Source organism: Trichomycterus rosablanca, chromosome 3 (genome assembly GCF_030014385.1).
Source record: "Trichomycterus rosablanca isolate fTriRos1 chromosome 3, fTriRos1.hap1, whole genome shotgun sequence".
Classification (NCBI taxonomy): Eukaryota; Metazoa; Chordata; class Actinopteri; order Siluriformes; family Trichomycteridae; genus Trichomycterus; species Trichomycterus rosablanca.
The window spans coordinates 32,412,284-32,419,939 of NC_085990.1; the positions used below are offsets into that span (position 1 = coordinate 32,412,284).

The 7,656-nt window shown below is 36.0% G+C and overlaps 1 protein-coding gene across 3 annotated transcripts in view; it reads right to left on the reverse strand.

Annotated features, from left to right (window-relative positions):
* The window catches only part of LOC134309824 (NEDD4-like E3 ubiquitin-protein ligase WWP1), a 43,872-nt gene extending 38,460 nt beyond the window's left edge, over positions 1–5,412 (reverse strand). For 2 of the 3 annotated variants that reach the window (XM_062991172.1, XM_062991171.1), the window contains exon 1: positions 5,173–5,247. The gene's annotated coding sequence lies outside the window, so the exon portion shown is untranslated. Of the gene's footprint in view, positions 1–5,172 lie in introns of all 3 variants that reach the window. The other variant, XM_062991173.1, reaches the window with a different exon arrangement.
* Positions 5,413–7,656: the final 2,244 nt, after the last annotated feature.

The following is a 7,656-nucleotide window of genomic DNA, read 5'->3' on the forward strand; positions in this document are numbered from 1 at the left end:
GTGTCACCCTTGTCCGTAACAACTGCAATCAAATGTTTGTAATGACTTATGATAAGCCTTTTAAATAACTGTGGAGCAATTTGGCTATAAAGAGTTTTCTAGCAGGAACTGCCCTATCAGTAAGGCCACAGCATCTCAATGGGATTTAAGTCAAGCCACTCCAAAACCTTAACTTTATTACATTTAAGTCATTCAGCGATAGACTTGCTTGTGTGCCTCGGGTTCACTATCCTGCTGCACAACCAACTGCAGTTGAGCTTTTGGTCAAACTGACGGGTGGACATTCTCCTTCAGGATTTTCTGATAGAGAGCAGAATTACTGGTTCCGTCAAGTCCAGGTCCTGCAGAAGCAAAGCAGCCCCAGACCATTAAACTACCACCACCATGTTTTACTTTTGGTATGATCTTGTGGTAGAATGTGATGTCGTTGACAGTTTTGATCTTTTCCCGTTCATAAAGATCTGCCACAATCTTCAGACTGAAGTGTATGCGTGAGGAATTTTGTAGCATGTCTCAAGCACTTTAACTATATTTTTAAACCTTTTGTTTTCCACAGCATAGTATTGCCTCATGTCTGCAGCGACAAACATCCTAAGAGATTTGGTAATAGCTTTAGCCAGCTCCAATTCTGCTGCAAAGCGCCACTTAAATGCAGGGATTAGGAGTTGTTCCTGGGTCTTGGCTCCCGGTTCTTTTCCTGACACACTACAGTGATAATGCTTTAAATCTTTGGCCATGCTCGACGTATTGCTGGGGTCATATGGCTGTCTCATGCCACAGTGCCTACATACTTTAGGGGTTTGTCCACCACCCTTACTTCACCATAAGTATATATTAGAGGGAAGGCAAAATACTCCCATACATAGGATTTAAATGATGCAGGATTCTTTTCAAGTTCTTCCTCTCCTCTAGCAGTGATAACTGTCATTTTTAACTGCATAAACCATGCTCCGTTCAAGTGGCACACAAAAGCTTTGTGTATGTCTTTCCACTGCAACTCCACATCGAGATTCAGAAAATTATCACTTTTTGCAATCGTTTTGTATCCTTTTTCCTATTTGTGCAAGACAATTATCACTTCTCCTAACTTTTTGGACAACAAGATGCACAAATAAAACATTGAGTCTGCATATGCCATTATAAAAGCTTGGGGGGGGGATGCAGACTTTTTCACTAAAATATTGAATCTACTGAATTTCATGTCAATTATAACATAATTTGTTTTCAATTCAGTAAAGAACTACAATGTGGTTTGACCTCACAAATAGCATTAATTTCTTATCACCAATTAAAACTTTAAAATTTGTTTGTTTTTTTTTGTTCTGCCAAAATTAAAACTGCCTAAATTTATTGAACTATACAGTACAATTTAAACTAAGCATTTGGCCAGTAAGTGCATACCAGTAATATTTATTATCAACTAAATACATAGCTTTACACCCCTAAACCTATACCTGGTGCATATTATGCCATTTGAAGCCCAATATTACAGTCAACGACAAAACATTAGGTGGCGTCCAAGCTCACACACTTGATAATCAAACTAGACACACTTACACAGTGTGGACGGTACAGCAATGCTGGGTTTTTAAAAGTAGGGTAGTGCACGCTGGGCTTGACAGACAACGCTGAGACCACACAGACAAAAATTTAACATTTTATGATGTTCCAGTCACAACACCACACAGTCAGCAGACGCTGTCCTACTTTTCTTTATATTGGCACGAGTCACTAATATGCACCCAAGGGAGTCGGACAGACATCTGCAAATCTCAACAGCTGTCTCCTTGAAACCATTAAACAACAACAAAAAGAAAAGCAAGGAGATGAAAATAAACAATGTAAAGGATCCAAGGTGACAGCTTGCTGCAATTGATTTTCTCCCAGCATGCAACCATAAGCTGACGAAGAGACACTCAACAGGAAACAAAGCAACAAGTCCACTGTGCAAATATTCAAGCCAGTGTTAGTCAGTTTAGCATTTCCTTATTCAGATAGTACCTTCAAACATCATGTTTTAGTGCTAATGTTCCTGCTATATTTCTTTCAATTCCAGAATCCATGTTCCAAAGCACAACAAAGAACTGATGTTTTTTAAATGGAAAAGGGGGGCAGGCCTCTTTTTGCTTCCTCATGCCTAAATACTCTCCCTACCTTTAGCTACCTTTCTGCTGATTATTTACCATGCAAATCTTTGACGTCAAGAGGTGCCCAGGAACCTAAGCTAATGAATTGTTACAAAGATACCAAAATGAGAAAAACAAATGTACCATTTTAACACTGATTATCAATATTAGTGCCAATACTGGCTTGAGCACTGAATCATATCTGACCCACTGTGATGACAAACTTTTTTTTTTGGAATGAGGAATGGGTATTTATCAATGCTTATTGTATTAGCTATTAGCATCAAGCCTTTTATGTTTTGCATAACTTTAATGCATGATGTCCATTTTGGTAAATGCTATACTTAAAGCTGACCCTTTATGAGCACATTAACAGTTCATTTAGCATTCAGTTGGTGGAGGTGCATATGGACTTCTGGTGTGTAACATACAGGGTTATGCCTAAAGGACAATATTAATCTTAAAGGAAAGTAAGCATATTTTCTCAATGACACTCCTGTCACAGTGACATGGACTGTTTTATATTTGTGTGTGCAAACTTTTAGAATATTAAAAAACATCGATAAGAGCAGCAAAAACATCATCTATCCTTTCTCTTATTAGGTCAGTGTGAACAAAGTCTTAATCTAACAAGTCTATCTATCCTTTATAAAGGCACATACCTCTAAAATCACACCTTATGGAAACAAATACTACAACTAATAAATTCACTATCAAATGAACGATTACACATTTTAGTGCAAAGTTTCATGCTAAAGTGTTAAAGCTAAAGATGTAAGCAATCAAGGCTTTGAAAAAAAAATAGGAAGAAATCACCAGCTTGCATGTGTAAGAATTGACTGGGTGGAACAGTGATCTATTACACTTGCCCACCACCACTGAGATCTGGGTTCGATTCTCAACTCTGCTTTCAGACATGATGTATGAGGGTGCACTGGACCTATGGTGACCCTGACCACGATGAAGTGGCTGATGAAAAAAGTGTATGTATACATGCTGTGAAACACATCCAAATACATCCTCTTCTTTCTGGCTTGTTTTTAAAACGTGGTTTTAAACATTTAGTTGTACATTTCATGTTTGTATAGAGAAACAGCTATAGAAATGTTTATGTGTGAAGTTTATAAATTCCTAAGTCATGTTTATAATTAATTTAATATAACTGATTTAAATAATGATCTTCAGTTTTAATTATAAATTTTATGGCAATGTTGTAAAGGTTTAATTACAATCCATTTAGTAAGAACAATACAAATCAGCATCATACTGGTTATCAGTCATGTATAAACATATTTAACATACTTATGTACATTATAACACTGTAATAAACATCTATAGTAATTGAGTAATAATCAGTACATTCACGTAAAGATTTACTGACCACTCCAGGTAAATCCTAAATAAAGTTTGACGTAAATTTTGTATAGAATGTTGTCTATATATCTTTAAAGTAATTATATACTTTACAGGTTTGTCTGTTTACAGGTTTGTCTGTGTCTGATTTTGTCTGTTTCATGTATATTCGACCTTGGCTGTTTAGCCAGCTAAATCGAATTCAGCTAGTTACAATGCTAACTAGGTAGCATCTAATAGCATCTTGGCTAAAGAAAACATGTAAATAAATTTAAGTTTAATTTTCTATTAATAAATCAGCTTGTTATACTCCAAGTCAAACTGTCAGTGGGTTGTGTGTTGATTTCAGCCATGTAATGGATTATTAATATATTAACAAAGTTAGATGCATATATGTGCTTGTTAGCAAGCTAGCAAACGCTTCTGTGCTACATTACCGGCTGTCCGCTAACTCTATCTACTGTGTTTTTAGTTTAACGGCTGTGAGACCCCAAAACAATCCAATGTTGTTGTTTTTGTAGTTAATAAAACGCAAAAGACCACTTATATTTTATACTTTAAAACAAACAAGCTTTGTAATAACGTTCACCGAGCCTAGCCCATAGCCATATTTACAGCTACCTACCAAAACACCGAGCACCAAGCTGCACTTGTTAAACCAACAAACAAAAACAAGCCAATTTCACAACAAATTTACTATTTACATTTCAAGTCTTTCTCTCTCTCTTTTCCTCTCTTTCTCAATGCAATCCTATTAAAAACAAGGCTACAATATGTAGATGATAGGGTTTGCACATAGGTAAACTTCTTATAGTCATTACGTGTATTATGTACTTTCCTGACTTTGGCATCTTTTAGAGTCAAACGCAGCAATATCCTATTCGGATTTCTTCGTCATTCATTGAAATAAATGAATATTTTTACATTAGGTAGCTTACTGGGAACATATATAACATTTACTTATGTATGTAAGGAACACTTTGACTGTAGATGCACTTTCCAAAACAATAACACCAGACCATCAACACACTTAAATTACCATGAACGCTTTCTCTAATCAAATTACAAAACACAAAAATAAACACACAAAACTTAAAATTCCATTGTATTTATATTAGTACTTTACGTACTTTACTGTACGTTTAATTCTTACCAATTCTAACATTTCCTAATGGCTGGAAAACAGTAAATTTACCACACTTAACTGTTAACCTTCAGATTACAGTTCTATTCATTTAACTGTAGGAACTAATTATGATTTATACAGTATAAGAGGAATTATATATTTCGTCCTTCGTTTGGCGCAATTAGCCATTTAAGCAATTTCCACCTTGGTCATTTGCACCATTACATAGCATAGATACGCTTTCATTTTTATTCACTTCAGTATTCAGTAAACAGTCTAACATTTACATTTAGTTTTAACACATAGAAGATACTGAAGGCCTGAACTCACTGCTGAACGCCATTTTTACTCCATCAGCATAAACTACAGCTAAGCTTGTTCAAACCAATCCCAGTTCGCCTTCTGTTAGCTTCAGGCCCGATTTCATGTTGTTTTCATTAAGCATGTTTTAACTGCATTAGTCTGTTAGATATAGGATACAACTAAAGCGGTTGACACTATAATCTCGAAAATAAGAACGTACACAAAAATACATTTCAATTAAAATCGGTGCTGGATATAACTCACCTAGTCTGCAGCCGCCTGGCCGGAGTTGGCAATGTTTTCAGGCGATACACCGCTATTATATCTGGCTGTCTCAGTAAAAGTCTCGGGACGGCTAAGATTGCGCCATTTCTCTGTCCAGCCGGCGCAGCGAAACACGGATTCGTACAAGTAAAGTGTCGTTTGCGATTGAGTCGACACGTGAACCTGGAGAGCCGACTCGAGGTCAAAAGTCGTTGTTTTAAGATGAGCCAAATAAGTCGAGCCAGAGGTTTAGAATCAAGAAAGGAATCGTTCTCATAGTAAAGTTCAACTATATTTGTTTATTATAATTTGAAGCCTGCGTGACAAAAAATAAATAACAGACAGGATGGATGAACAAATACCTGTACGAATCAGTCAGTCAGCAGTTCAGTGAGTCATGACGTAATGTACCTTTTAAACAGCAACAGCCCACCTTTTATATAACAAATCAAAAGACAGTGTGTTAAAAAAAAGACAACAAATCAAAAGACAATGTGTTTATCTGTATTTTATTATTGAATTATTTAATTAATAAATGCCCATACTTCCAGGATAAAATGAATACATATTTAATATTTATTTAAATTGTTTTAAGAAGTTGCTTAAGGATATTGATTAAAGTGTGTGCATAAGAAAGACACAAAAACAACTAAAATATTGCAGAATTTTGGGCAACGCTACTAATCGTACTTATGTTTGGTAGTCGAAAAAAACTAAAATGTTTATCTAGGGCTGGGAGTCGTTTGCATAAATGAGTCGAGTTCCTTGTTCAATCAACACCCACATTAGAAGAGTCGATTCTCAGCAGCAATATTGAATTGGTTGAAAGTTCTCGAGAAGGTTGGATGATTTTCCTTCCCAGCAAAAGCATACTCGTAGGTGGAATTGCCTTTAAGTCAATAAGTGAGTAAATAATTTAAGATTGTGGTGTCGTGCAATGAATTGACCACATATTTATATATTTATATCCAAGGGATCTTCAAAAAGTTTCCAGAATTTTTTAACTCTATTTATTAGGAATTTCAAAAACAAATGACATAACTTTTGTACATGGTCACCTTCCGATGCATTTTTCCCAGCGTCGTAGCAACTTTTTAATGACTTTTTAATCAGCAAAAATGGTTTTGGTTGAGTGCATAGCCACTGATGCACCGCTGCTTTCACATCACATGAAAATCTTCTTCCCCTTAAAGCTTCTTCGAGCGGTCCAAAAAGGTGGAAATTAGATGGCGCTAAATCCTGACTACAAGCTCTCTCTCAGTCTCTCAGACGACGCGACCAATTACTACTCCTCCCGCCCTCACAACGAAAATATAAAAGTGCAGAAACCTTTTGAAGATGCCAAACAGCTGAATAAATATAATGTTGCATAACAACGCTGTTACAAAAATGTAGTAAAAATTGTAAAATAAAGCAATGTTGCAAATGACAAACCTGATGGTTGTGTCAATAATGTGATCACTTAATTATGTTAACATAAAGTTAATAATGTTAATATCCACCATCAATCAAGCTCTCATCGCATAATTCACACATATAATTCTGCAAAACACTTAGACAAAAAAAGTTGGGAGTTGTGTTTACCACGATTATCACCCTTCCTAATAATTACACTTTATAATGGTTTGGGTACTAATAACACTAATTGTTACAGTTTCTTGTAGCTTTTGCCCATTTTTGCATCCTATTTTTTTATAGGAGACAGGCCAATCAAGCACATACATATTGTGTCTATGAAGCCACACTGTTGTAGCACTTGTAGAATGGGGACTAAAATAACCATGAATTTCCCAAGAAAAGACATTGCATTTATGGCAGTATACATCTCTCTAAAATCCCAATATATACACCTGCATCAATGGTACTTTCACACATGTGCACCTCCACACCATGACAGATGTCAGCTTTTGCATTAACATCTGTTTTTCCTAAAAAAAAAAAGGGAGAAACGTGGACTCATCTAACCATAGCACATGTTTCCTCCATCTTTTGGTCCATCTGAGATGAGCTTGGGCCCAGAAGACTCACCAGCTTATTAACATAGAATTGTTGTATGGCTTATTATCCCATGATGGTTTCTCATGCAGTGTTGTCTATGAGCTTGAAGGTCACACACATTTGGTGGTTTCCAGTTTTGCCCTACATGGACTTCTTTATCTGAGATTTCTTCAGAGCATTTGTTGCTTATAAAACTGTCTAGATTTAGTTGTGAATTTTAGAAAAAAAAATTATTATTATTGTTTTAACCTAGTTCATTTTATACTACAGTACTATGTAATTAGCATTTTATTAACACAAAATTTTAAATACTGTGTATTTTATATGGGGTAGCACGATGGCACAGGGTTAAGCGCTAGGTTTTACTTCCAAGGCTCTTGGCCAGGGCCTGTGTGAAGTTTGCATGTTCTCCCTGTGTCTGGTTGGGCTTTCTCTGGGTGCTCCATTTTTCTCCCAGACATGCAGCCAGGCCCATTGGGGCTATAA